Here is a 14761-nt window from a genome sequence, read left to right as displayed (position 1 = left end):
GCACCAGAGCACCAGGAAGGTAGAGGTGTTTGTAAACATCTAAGTGGTCATATTAAAAGACTAAATGTACTTTAAAACAAAAACCCAAACAATAAGGGGAAAAAGAAGGTATGGATTTTTTTTATATTGAGCTCACCAGAAAGCTGCAGGAGAACTTCGTGATTTCTTACAAGTGCAGCACTGGAAAAACTGGGGAAGCCTTAAATTCCACCTGTCTGATTAATGTCAAGGTTACGTTCGATCTACATTGGTAGCGCACATGAATTTCATGTCCCCAGACCTTCTCAGGAGCCGATGTAACAAGAGCCATTATTTATTGGTGATAATGGCCACCAGCCAAGGTAAAACCTGGCACAATACATTAATAACACTGCATTGTCCTGGGAGAACGAGGCCATTAATGCAGGTCACCTGCACTATATAGTGCAGACCACATTCAGGTGGAAGCCATCAAAAACTTCTTCTTAAACTGGAAACAAGCAGAATTCAAACCTTGCTGCATCAATTAAGAGAAAATACCTGCAGGTCTTCTGTGGCCTGCCATTTCCAGCACCTTCTCAGGGTAATTTCACCTTGCCCACACTTGTCTTCAGTTTTTGCAAGTTTCTTTTCATGTCTTCTACAAAACAGTGATCCTTGGTTTGGCTTTTTTGGGAGTGGGAGTTGTTTTAGTAGATTTTAGAGGAAGATCTTCTGGCAATGTATTGTTTCTTTCTCTAGGAACCACAGAATTGAAAATATTTGCTCACAAATCTTCACTGTAAATAACATTATTGAAGTGCATTACTTCAGAATATTGATGGGGTGACTCCAAAACCAAGGGCAGGATCTTACCCAACAGATGAAAAGCAACTGCTGGAAACTCATTTCCAGGAAGAAACTGTAGCTCCCAACAGCATCACGAATGGAGAACCTTCACCACTCCAAACAGGGCTGCTCTGTGCATCAACATCACACGTGGCACTGTGTGTTCCTGAGGATAAAACCAGGGAAAAAATCCCATTTATGCTCTGTCAGATTTCGAACACCCAAAAGGTGGGATAGGCTTCCATACTCCAAACAGGACATGATTCTCACCACCCTGTTATTTATTTATTTTTTTTAAGAAATGTGAAGTGCCTGCGGATACTTTTTAAATTCAGGCATTGAAGACTTCATTTATAACCTGATACCTTATTACTTGACTTTCCTAAACTCTTTTCCTTTTGTTGTTTCAATTTATCTTATATCACCACTCAAGCTTGACAATGATAAAAAATAAAGGTGTTTTCTTTTGTCATGTGGAAAATGTGATTCATTCGTTGTCTTTAACAGGCCTTCAGACCACCAGACATATGTTCAATGTTTGGCAGCAATAAAAAAACCCCAACAACAGCAGCTAAACAAATATATATATTTGTAAGGATTATAAATCAGCACAAGTTATTCTGGCACTACTTTATATAAGACATTAGTGGGAGTATATTTGAAATATTGTGTGCAATTCTGGTCACTATATTACAGGCAGGACATTGTGGAGATTGAAAAGGTGCAGTGGAGGGCAACCAAAATGATTCAGGATTTGGGAGATATGAATGATGAAGACAAATTAGCTGGATTTGGGCTGTGTTACTTAAGGACTTGGTTCTGAGGGACTCTGGGGGATTTCTGCCTGGGCACCCCTCCAAGGATGCTCCACCAGCCCTGGAAGCACTAAGGGAACCCCCCAGGACAGCGGGAGAACTGGAGCTTCTTGCACGGCTACAACTCAACGAGAAATAAGTGGACTCACAGCTACAAGTTGCGGGAGTAGTAAATAATTCAGGAGCATGAAAAAACTGACAGGAAGGAAATTATCCATCCATTCATGTACTGAATTTAAGATTAGAGGAGCTAAAAATCGCTGCACATAAAGTAGTGCTAAAAGCAAAATATTACCTTTCAGGAAGGAAAGTGTATTTTTTGTAACTTTTTCCCTAAGATGGGGAAAATGAAAGGCTCCTTTTTGCACCTGCAAAAAAAAAATGACTTCTGCTACAGGAAAAAAAAAAAAAAAAAAAAAAAAAAAAGAGAAAAAAACCTAAGCCCCATACAAGAGTGGAGGGGGATGTGAAGGTGAAAGGGTAAATTCTGTTCATTGCAAGACACGCTGCTGACCTGGCGGTTGTCGGTACAACCGCGCCACAGGGACACTGTGCCAGGGCTGCACGGATGACCCAGCAAAGAAAACTTCTTCTGGAGAGAAAAACAGTCACAAGCAATCCCTTGTTCTCGACTAACTGAAGGAAAAGCAGTAAATCCCAGGATTAGATGCACTCCATATATCTTCTCCCCTCCTTTTGTTCTGGAGCTCGGATAGATGTCCGAGCAGCAAGAACTCAGTTCAATAAAAGAGAGAAGGAAGGGAAAATGTTAACAAAAAAAATATCTGTAGTTTTAGTTATTTACAAGAGAAAAAATTTTCACACTTAATTCTAAGTACATTCATGCAATCTGCTCAGGCATAAGCACCTGAGGATGTAACAGTTTAAGGGGAGGTGCAGGTGGATGTAATTCTTCTAAAATACCTTTATTCCATTTTTATTTAAAAAAAAAAAAAGGGAATGAAAAATATGCGTTTAAATACAATCATACAATCACAGATGTTTTTGTTTGAAGGGAACTTAGAGATCATCTCATTCCAACACCCCTGCCATGGGCAGGGACACCTTCCACTAGCCCAGGTTGCTCCAAGCCCCATCCAACCTGGCCTTGGACACTTCCAGGAGTGGGGCAGCCACAGCTTCTGTGAGCAACCTGTGCCAGGACCTCACCACCCTCACAACCAAGAATTCGTTCCTAATATCCCACCTAACCCTGCTCTCTGCCAGTGGAATCCATTTCCTCTTGTCCTGACCCTCCAGGCCCTTTTCCAAAGTCCTTCCCCCAGCTCTTGGAAGAACCTTCAGGCACTAGAAGGGGCTCTAAGGTCTCCCCAGAGCCTTTTCTTCTCCAGGTGAACACCCTCAGCTCTCCCAGCCTGTCTCCAGAGCAGAGGGGCTCCAGCCCTTAGAGCATCTCCATAATCTCCTCTGGACTTGCTCCAGCAGCTCCACATCCTTCTGATGTTTAGATCCCCAGAGCTGGATTCAGTGCTCCAGGCTGGGTCTCACCAGAGTGGAACAGAGGGGAAGAATCCCCTCCCTCAACCTGCTCCAACAGATACCAGGGTGGCTGAAGTCCCTCATGAGGACTAGGGCCTGGGAATGTGAAGTTGCTCCTGTCTGTAGGGGGTCTCATCCCATTATCCTGGTTGGGTAGCCCGTAGCAGACCCCACTATAATGTCACCTGTCCCTGACCTCCCTTTTGCTCTGCTCTGAGGTCTCAGTCTGGAAAAGCACTCCAGGCTCTCCCTAATTAAGCACATTTCTATGCTGTTTCCGACACCTGACAGAGCACAAAGTGTTTCAATCTGCCCTACACGGGGCAATCTCAGCATCCTACTTGTGGAGTCAGATATGACTGAGGCTGAATCAATCCCGTGACTGATGCTCAGCAGAGGCTTAAGACATTTAAATATAATATCTGACTTCTGAGGGGATAAGTATTCCACGTCTCACTCCTGTGCACTGCTCAAAATGCAGAAAAGAGAGTTCTGTGTGCTGGGAAATGGGAGGCAGGAGCCTGAGAAAAAGAAAATGACTTGAAGGAGACGGGAGTGTGACCTCGGCGTTGGCCAGTTCAGGTAATTTTCACCCTCCAGCAGGACTGTGCCATGTCAGAGGCCAAATTACAACCCATCTGGTCAGTGAGACTTGAAGCTCAGGAGATTTTGTGAAGAACAGAAAGCTACAAGAGCTCTATATATCTGTCAAGGGCTAAATTACGTTATGGATGAGAATGGACTTCAGTTTGGGACAGTTCAGAGACCTTTAAGTGAAATTTTCCTACCCAGACAACAGTCGCTCAGCTCCAAGCCTTTGGAGAAAACTAGAGCTACAATTCTGAAGGCAAACAAGTCCCATTTTTAAATACCACTTTATTTCCTACTATTTTTTTCATGTAAGACAAGCTAAATCCATCATCCCAGTCACAGTCACTTAAGAACTTTACGTGTAAGACATCATTTATTTTCTTTAAGGGGAATTTTTCAGCAAGATATATAAGGAATATTCATACCAACATTAGCAGGAGCCAATACCTTAAAGCATAGCTCGAAAGCAGCACGACTCTCCCCAGAAATTCCTGAAGTATTTAATAGACTCCAGGGATGAATGATCCTACTGGGATAAAAATGTTTCCTTCTCAAAACCTGAACCATTCTTAGAAAGAAACTCCATGGGTTTTTTTTTTCCTCCAAGACCCTTCATTCCATAGCTCATGTTCCTCTGTTTCTGTAAGAAACACAAGGAAATAGTCCATGATATAGTAAATGACCACTCAAGGGACTTTCCAGCATAGCTGGAAGCCCATTTAGGAGAAACAAAATGTTGCTACATCAGCCTTTGCCAGTTATACACTTCTCAACTTCTACCAGGAAGCTCCTTTGACTTTGGTTTCCCTCTTCCAGGACACAATTACATAGGCAGAATTACTATGTATGCCATGGGTGAGACCCCTGAATAGTTTAAACAAACCCAGCACAATGTAAAAGCAAATCAGTAATCTCATGTGATATTTAAAAGCTAAACTGTATTTAGGTAATGCTATTTAACGCATGTAATATGACAAATATATTTGAAGAGTATATTTATACTGTAACACCATTGATTTCCACAACAGGGATGAATTAGACTTGCCTCTCTTAAGCAAATAAAATAAACATTGTACTCAATCTTTAACTTTCAAGCTAAGCATGTTCCAGCTCCAACATTCCTGTTGCCAGTACAGCCAAATAGATTTATTCTCTGATGTCATTTTTCTCGTGTCATTTTGGAATTTGATTGCGGCATATTTAAAATGTTGGTTGCAATCATAACAAAGTGCAGCATTTAAAATGCATTCAACACACACATTGTCCTTGTGGAGAACAGTTATTTGTCTCTGTCCTCTGAGGAAGAACATGGGATGATGAGCAAAACCTGGCGTAATAAAGAAGAATGATGTGTAAAACCCCACAGAAAGAATGGCTCTTTATTTCTTAAATTAAATATGTTTGGGTGTGTTAAATATCTTATCGGATACAGTTGAAACAAAACTGTTAGACAAATAAAGTCGTGCTTGCTATTCCATCCAACAAACTGAACAAATACAGGAAAACCTTCCCATATGAATAATTGATAAAGGATTAAAACTGTTAAAAGCATATATTTTCCATGCACCAGGGGTACTTGTCTAATAGGTTTCCACTGTGATAAGCAAAGTACATCTCCTGCTTCATAATTTCAAGATAGTTTTCAATATTAAGCAAAGATTTTTTTTTTAGTTTTTGCTGTTTTTTTGCAACAGGGCAACCACCATGACAGCATTCCATCATTCTGCTAGGAAGAAAAGCAGAGGGGGAAATAAGCCATGGCTTTAGGAAAGCTTGCAAAGTTGGAAGTCACCCATTGAGGGACAGACACTGAGGGAGCACTGGGACACCGCAAATAAGCCACTATGGCTCTTCATAAAGTAAAAAAGTTGTGCATTTTGTCCTAGAACATTCATAAGATGCCACCAGTTGGTCCAATTTAATAAAAAGAAAATAAGTTAATGAAGAAAACACATAGAATCATAGAATTCTTTAGGCTGGAAAAGCCCTCTGCTAAATCGCTCCAGGGATGGGAACTCCACCCCTGCCCTCGACAGCCTGTGCCAAGACTGGAAAACCCTTTCCATGAAGAAATTTTCCCTGTATCCAACCTAAACCTCTCCTGGTGCTGAGGTCATGAGGCAGCTGACTGCTCTTCCACAGCAGAATACGCCTTATTGTAGCTTCACTTCCTTACTGGAATTGTACATAGGAAATACCACCCCAGCCCCACACTCCACTGGATTTTATTCCACTATATCCAAAATTACTATCTTTGTAGTAAAGCTTGTTTTTATTCTTTCAGTACTGAAACAGAAGTGTTTGTGCTGGTCTCATAAGGCAAAAATAGATATTTTCCCATAACCATGTTCAGACACTGCCTTAAAACACCAGTTCTCTCTCCAGCAGAAAATCCTGGAGTGCCTGCCACTATTAGCAAGATATTGCTCTGAATTTTGGTTTCACAGTTAACAATAAAGGTCACAATGGTGATACTGCCTTATTTAGTGGATCCCAACAGTAAGTGTGAATTTTGGATGATTTGACAATGGGAAGAGAAGCAGAGAACAGCGATTTCACTGAGCAGCCTTTCAGCTGTCCCAGTGCTAAAGCAACTCTTGGGGTGACCATCCCTGCAGAACACGCCTAAAATAGTGTTTTGTCCACAATCACTTCACTATTCAAATAGGCACCCAGGCAGAGGCAGCACAGATGATAACAGCAGATTTGTTTCAAGAGCCCACAGAAACCAATTTTTCTCCCCAGACTGCCATCAGTTACGTAAAAGGAGAATTCAGATGAACTGGAAATGTGCAGAGCATTTTGAAAATCAAGTTAGTAAAAGTGTACAGTGATCCAGCTCACACTGTTCAGGAAAACTTCGCCTTGGTTTCAAACTCAGAGAGAAAATCACTTGTAAGCCAACATTTTCATTGCTCATCTCATAAAAATGCACTAATGAACATTTTTGTGGAGTTTTGGACTAGTGAACCCTTGAAGTGAGGTGTATTCTGGACCTGGGAGGACCTGGGCTCTGGGGGAATTGGAATAAGAGAGACCTGCCTTTGGTTTCCAGATTCCAAACAGGGAAGCAACAGCAAGTGCACCCCAATTTTTAACTGCAATGACAGAGCACACATGGGAAACATGGGAGAAGCCCAGCATCAAAGGATAGAGCTCAGGATCCAGGCTATTAAGGTTGGACTCCACTATCTTGGAGGTCTTTTCCAGCCTTGATGATTTCATAATGCTTCTAATTCTGCAAAGCATTAGAAGTCAGCTGGCTCTGCTTTGCTAAGTCCCACTGCCTCTTTCAGGATAGACACAGGCTCCAACCCCTCATCTGCTGAAAATTTTGGGCATAAATAAACTGTCAGTGTCCTTTTAAAAATCCTAACTTGCCTTCCAAAAAAAAAAAAAAAAAAAGAAGCAGCACAGGAGCCTTCAACTCTGGATCTGTTTGTTGTGCACAAGTCATCCCACACTCCTAAAAGAGAGCTAATTTTTTTAGCATCCTTTGCTTTCAAAGCAACCAACTAAATGCAGAAAAGTGGGGCCTCCCCAAGGGACTGCCTCCTCCCTGTGATGCACATCGCCTGCAGCAAACATGCAAGTAGGACAGAAACAGAACTTGAAAATACTCAACCCTACAGACGAGCCCATGAAAGACAAAGAGAGGTGCTTATTTCTCATGCAAAAACCGGCTCCTCGGCACCGCCCGCGGCCGGGGGGGCTCCCCGGCACCTCCTCGTTAGTGGCAACAGCAAATAATTTGTAAATAGAGCTCTGAAGAGATCTGCAAGGACATTAATATGGATGCATCAAAACCGAATGACCTTAAGCACCGTGTATTTCAAATGCCAGGGAAAAGTGAGACACTAAATGTGTTACAGCGTGGAGGTTTCTGGGGGGGGTTTCTGTTTGCTGCTCACCCGAATTTCTCGTGGCAGAGTTGGTCTGTCTGCAACACAACAGCTCATTTCCTCCCCAGCCTTAAATTACATAACCACTTGCTACAAGGAACAGTTTTAAAAAGGCAAGGAAAAGAGAAAAAAAGAGAAAAAAAAAAAAAAAGAAAATAAAAAGCCCTGGTACAAAATATATGCAGAATTTGTTTTCCAATGAAGGGCTAATAGGGCTACCTCTTAAGTCTGGATATGTAAAAAATTGCCCTTTTCACAGCTGATAAAATACAAATTAATCCTTAGAGGATTTAATATGTGCCTATTTATTACTTTCAAGTATGAAAGTAGTGCTGCAATTAATATAGCCTGCACTCCTGTATGCGCTGCTCCGTGGCATTGTCTTTGAAACAAGAAATATATGCAAAGCTTTTATATACAGATATGGAGACACACACACACACACACACAAAATGAATATATTTCTCCTTAAAATCTGCAAAAGCAGGTGTGATGCTGTGCTTTTTCAAAGGCTGAGCATCCAGAGTGTCTCTGTTGTTCCACTGCTGCTGCCAGAGTCAACGTGAACTCCAAAGCTTTAAATTAAGGTGTCTTATGGGGATGAGAGAAATTTATTTGTTTGCAACTGGAACTTGGCTTTATTCTGAGAAGTGTAAACATTTTAAAAATTAAAGAAACATTTTTCTCTCTCTTCACAGATTAATGTTTATTTAACCTCCAACCTTTTTTTTTTTTGTTTGGTTTTTTTTTTGTTTTTTTTTTAAGCACTATTACATTTATTTTCTCGTCTTTTCAAAATTAACTCTTGGAATGCCAGCTCCAAATTCCCAGTTAAACCACTTGTGCCTGCCTTCAGACAGCAGAGTTGTCATTTGAGAAATTTCTGACTCAATTTGCAGAAAAGAATATTCTTTACTTACCTAGTCCTATGCACATATATTTATTTTTTTCCATCTGTTTAGCATATATTGGCCAGGTGACAAGTTTCTAGCACTTTGCACACCTTAAACATCTGCTGACTTTGAAGTTGAAGTGAAAGGGATCCATATTCTAATATTTTTGAAAGCAATATTCAAAAATTGTCATTGCTCCTGTAGATACGTAAGATAAAGGGGGAGTTGTGTGTCTCTCTCATATATATAAATATATGTATATGTGTGTGTGTGTACATGTAGAGATTTAAATAATAATAATAACCTTCAGGTCATTCATTTATCTGCCATGGCTTCAAAAATTTTGTGGTGGAAACGGAGAAATGAAAATGATTCCATTTTTATCCTTCAGTAATGAATCCCCCAAATTACCATAAGCCTTGTTCTTGAAGTTCAGGGTAATGAGTCCGATTTTATTCATATTTTTGGAAGGCTTGAATATCTGTTTGATAGTCTCCCTTTGTTTATTCATCGCCAAAGTCTATATAATTTCCTGCGTGGTCGGACGTTTATTTACAATCTCTCCAGCAGTATTTATTTAGGGTAAAAGACCACCCTGGCAGGAGTGGAGGAGAGCAGCTCTCCTGCATTACACTGCCTCTTCCGTCCCATCTCAGCCCATGGAGCTCTTTTGACAGACAGCATGAAAAAAAATCTGCATAAGGAAAAGTAACTGACAGCTGGGGTCAGACTCTCTCTGTTTAATGACACTGCCAGTTACACATTTTGAATTGTTTAAATATGAGTCTACAGCTTCAACGATCATCATCTCACTGGTTCCACTTTTCATACCCAACAGCCAGGAAAGTGACACGTAATTACACACTTACTGATGGTATCGCCGGGGCCGATAATTAAAACTGCCACGGGAGGATTGCTATTGCTAGTCTACAGCTGGGATGTTGTCAAGAGGTAGAAACTCCAGCAGCTTTTAACGCTCTCTTCTTACAGGTGGACCACGGTGAAGGAATGGAAAGGCCTCAGCACATCATTCACAATGTCTCGCACAAATGAAGAAAATCTATTAACAGCCCAATAAGTGAAACACAAACACGCTGACCCGAGGGTTAAACTGCCTGGGTGGACGACGCTCTGCTCGCCGACTCTCTGCATTGTTCTTTTATTTTTTTTCTTTTTGAAAGTATTTCCAAAAAAAAGGAGGAGAAAAGAAAAAAAAAAGCCTGTTAGGAATATTTTGCCACCTTTGCTAGCACAAAGGGATGTTGGGTGGGCGGCACCGGCACAGCAACGAGCCCTGTTTACTTCCGATGAGCTCATTGCTGCTCCGTGACTAACTCAGGCTCAGGGACAAGGAACCAACAAGTTGCCAAAGATAAACAGTTGAGGAAACACTGAAAGGTCTTGTTTTGCACGGTAGGTTTTGTTAAATAACTCGTGCTTGGAGCGTTGCACCAGAGATTTGTGTCCTTGGTAAAAACAGAGCAGAGGAGTTCTGAGCTGGCAGTACAGAGCTGGAGAAATCAGCACAGCCAAAGTAATAGAGCAATCAATGGAAAACCCAAACGTGGGCCCGGCTTGCCATTGGTTTGATGTTTGAAGATTGATAAAATCCTCCAGTTTTCCTCTTTTTCTCCTCTAATGAAATGGAGATTAAAATAGGAGCAAATGATGAGGGAATTAGTGTCTGTGTAGCACTTGGTAGTCACTTTATTGCAGATTTTCCCAGTGTGCTTATCAAGCTTTAGGGAAGTAATGTCGGAGAATGAAGCCCGTTGACTGTCTGACCTTGGAGGGCTTGGAACCACTGCCAGCACCAAACCCTCTGGCAGTTTGCTCATGTCAGTCCCCCCACACACAGCCATGGACAGTTGGGATTAATCTCTGAGCCATCCTGGCTTGAGACCAGGTGTGTTTTGGCACAAGAGCAGCTCCACGTTTGCAGGTTTGATCCCCAGCCACCTAACTCAACCATCTCCCGGGCTTCAGCTGGGCTGTGGCCAAGGCAGCCTCATCTCCAGACTTCCCACTCAACCCCCTCTCTGCCTTCCGAGGAGATGTGTGCTATCAACTGCCGTCCACAGGCAGCTCCTTCGTGCTCCCACAGCCACAAGAACTCTCCTGGAACACTGAAGGTACTCTTTCCTCCTGCTCACGGCCAGTGTCCCCTTTCTGACTGCATGAAATGTCCCCAGCAAATGCTGGAAGCAATAACAAGGACACATATCCCCAGGCAGCCTCAGTGTGCCTCTCACAGTTGGCCTTGGTGAATTTATAGATGCAGAGAAAGCCTGGGTGAGTGAGGCAGCAAGTCAAGAGGATGAACACTCAAGGGCCAGAGTCAGGCAGGTGAGAATCACAGAATCATTGAGGTTGGAAGAGACCTTCAAGATCATCAAATCGAACTTGCACCTGATCCCCACCTTGTCACACAGCCCAGAGCACTGAGTGCTACATCCAGTCATTCCTTGGACACCTCCAGGGATGGGGACTCCACCACCTCCCTGGGTATCCCCTTCCAATGCCTGACCACCCTTTCCACGAAGAAATTCCTCCTGATGTCCAACCTGAACCTCCCCTGGTGCAGCTTAGGGCCATTTGCTGTTGCCCTGTCACCGTTCCCTGGGAGCAGAGTCTGACCCCCACCTTACCACAATCTCTGTTCAGGTAGTTGTAGAGAGCAAGAAGGTCTCCCTTCTCTAGAGTCAGAAATGCATAACTTTCAACTGCTGGTTTGCCTTAAAAGATTAAGTTAGGGTGAGCACCACAACCAACCACCCAACCACTAAACCAGCCAAACAACAGTTGCTTTTGCATTTACGTATATTAGGCCAATCAATATTTATTAAATTTGATCTATCTGTGTATCAAGTGGGCTTTAAAATTTCAATTTCAATTTCAATTCCTTTTTCTTTCCATCTCTGCAACCATTTCTGGACATAAATGCCACATACTCATACTCCAACATGTTGCATGACAAAATGGAAAAAAAAAACCAACAAACAACTTCTGCTTCTGAATTGCTGTTAAATTACCCCTTTTTAATTCTTCTTTTTTTTTTTCTTTTTTTGACACCCCTGAAGGTCTTCTCCTCATTCCAGTGTGCCAATCACAATGCCTTCATCTGACTGATACATCTTGACTCTTGTGCTCAAGCATTTTCAAGACTGTTCCACTGCCTGCACCTATATGTAAAATCTGGGTGGTTTTTGCCATTGAATTATCTAATTCTTAAATAAAGTACTCAAGCTTTCTAAGTCTTTGGAAACTCAGATCTTAAAAAACTATTTAATTTCCCTTAGCTGATTTATTTTTTAAGCATCAGCTTTGTATATTTAATTCTGGGAACTTATAAAATATTTCTACCGAAACCTTTGCTGGGAATTTCTAAGTTTCAGCCCACTTTGGGTATTTTGGAAAATTAGATTAGTAAAGAACCTTGAACAATTTAAGTGCTGTGAAACATATTTAACCAGAAATTATGACAGAACTAAGCACACAGTTCTGTGTGATTTGAATATTTGCCAGCGAACCAGTCACAAAAGTCCAGCTGGTATTAAGTAACACGAATGTTGAGTGGTGCAAAGTACTGAAATCAACAGTAATATTTTATCTAGATATTTTCCCTTTGTTTCTGAGTTTCAATTTCTTCCTTAATGAGCAGTAAACTACTATTGTAAAGCACTAAAATCACTTGAAGGAATAAATATTACCTTTCTTCATTGAAGGCTCACATTTAAGATAGATTAAACCAAAATATAATTATAAATAATATCTATTAAAGATTTTTCAATGACATGAACAAGACCATACCCTAAAACAACCAGAAAAGCAAGTCACATCATGTGTATTTCGATATACTCATATATTTACTTAAAACATTTCTTTCTTCCTAGAAATGTAGCATTTGAAACTTTATCCTATTGAGCTGAAAGGATGATTTACAATCAACTTAAGCAGCAGCATCATTTCACTCCGCAACACCTTTGTTAACATAACAGAAGAAAGTTGCAGTTTCCTGATACAAAAGCCTTCAGGTTTTTTATTTTAAACAAACATTTGATAAACAATCTGTGTTGGCTGCAGAAAAATCTTATTTTGCAGGATAAATGAGGCAGATTTTCTGTTCCAAGAGGACAGGGAGGAACCCGGATTCTTTCACACATGGGGGTAACAGGTAAACTGGGCAATATTGGAGCAGACAAAGTGAATGTGGATCCTGGACAAATCCAGATATCACAGAAAGTAACACAGCCCCCCAACACCTGTTTTCATAGAATCATGGAATCACAGATAGTTTGCTTTGAAAGGAACTTAAAGCCCATCCAGTCCCACCCCCTGCCATGGGCAGGGACACCTTCCACTAGACCAGGTTGCTCCAAGCACCTTACAACCTGGTCTTGGACACTTCCAGGGGTGGGGCAGCCACAGCTTCTCTGGGAAACCTGTGCCAGGGCCTCACCACCCTCACAGGAAGGATTTTTTCCCAACATCCCATTTAACCCTGTCCTCCCTCAGTTCAATGCCATTCCCCTTGCCCTGTCACTCTATGCCCAAAACCACCATGAAATTTAAAAGGAGCAGGGTTTGAACTACAAAAATACCAGGTCACTTGCAGTGCATATCAAAAAATGTCATCAGCTGGGATCTTTCCATGCCAGAAGAGTCAGAGAATAAAGAGATAGTTGCTCTGGATGGCACCGTTAGCACTCCTGGAAGAGGTAAAGTTGAGCACTATCACCCCTGCTCTTCATCATTGCCTCTTCACAGGCTGTATCTAAAAAATGACACATAGAAAACAGCTCAGATTGTGTTTTCTGGTCTGAAATACACCTAATTCACACTAGAATGAAGAATGACAGTGGTGACTCATTTCGTGTAAGTTACCCTCTACATGCCAGTGAACCTGGAGAGATGGCACCAAGCAGACACGGCCAGGGACAGGCACAGCCACTCCTCCAGCTGTGGAGCAACATCGCTGCTCGTGCAGCCACAAGAAGTCAGGAAAGAGCCTAAATCACTGAGCAGGAACAGGGAGAGGGGGAGGGAGGTAAGGGAAGAGAGAGGAAGAGAAATATTAATCAGCTGCGGGTACAGTCCATGATAATTAATGCCAAACTATTCAACAAGATTGAAAAATATCATCAAGATTTTTAGTTGTAAATTTTAAGAGAGTGTAAGCAAAATTATTCCAAACTGATATTTTACAATACTCTTAACCAATGAAATCTGAAAACTGATGGAAATGTAGTTGTCAGAAACAAAGTAGAGCAGAGAAAGAGGGGGAAATAATCTTGAAGGAAAGAGAAAGACATAAAAAGGAAACTCAGCGTGGCAGAGAGAACATCACACTCCAATCACAGATGGGAAAAAAAATCATGTATCAGATTAGTCTCTGAACCCACACAAGGTCAGTAGAACCGAGGACAAGCAACTATTAGTGCTCTGATTTTTGAGGGAATGTCAAAGGAGAGCAAAGTCACCCTAGAAGTGCCTCTGGCAGCTGCTCTGACTTCTCCAGCAGCAGAACACATGGTGCTGCACATCAGCATCCACAGAGCTCCTGGGGCACAACACCCCGCACTAAACCTAGTCCAAAATGGCAAAAAATGAGGCTTCTCTGTATGGACACAGGTATCATGGAAAGGCCAGGCCTTGACTAGGTGCAAAACAACTCAGTGCTTTTGGATGGTGCTGCCTTGGAGCATTGCCAACTTATAGATCCTGATCTTCTTTTAAAAATAATGCGTATTTCATTCTTGAGTCCCAAACAGGAGACTGAGGGGAGACCTCATTGCAGTTACAACTTCCTCAGGAGGGGATGAGGAGTGGCAGGCACTGATCTCTGCTCTGTGAGGACCAGGGACAGGACTCCAGGGACAGGACCCCAGGGACAGGACCCCACCCTCTGTGGGGACCAGGGACAGGACCCTCAGGACCCCATGGCTTCAAGTTGTGTCAGGGAAGGGTTAGGTTGGATCTCAGGAAAAGGTTCTTCCCCCAGAGGGTGGTTGGGCACTGAACAGGCTCCCCAGGGCAGTGGGCACAGCACCAAGGCTGCCAGAGCCCAAGGAGCATTTGGATGATACTCTCAGGCACAGTGTGACTCTTGGTCCTGTGCAGGGCTAAGGGTTGGACTCGATACCCTTGTGGGTCTCTTCCAGCTCGGGATATTCTGTGATTCTGTGAAGAACAACGATGCCCTGCACATTGCACAAGCCTGGGACTGAGCTGGGACTGCCTGGGGGGGAGAGTC

Source organism: Pseudopipra pipra, chromosome 8 (genome assembly GCF_036250125.1).
Source record: "Pseudopipra pipra isolate bDixPip1 chromosome 8, bDixPip1.hap1, whole genome shotgun sequence".
NCBI lineage: Eukaryota > Metazoa > Chordata > Aves > Passeriformes > Pipridae > Pseudopipra > Pseudopipra pipra.
This window is presented reverse-complemented; position numbering follows the sequence as displayed.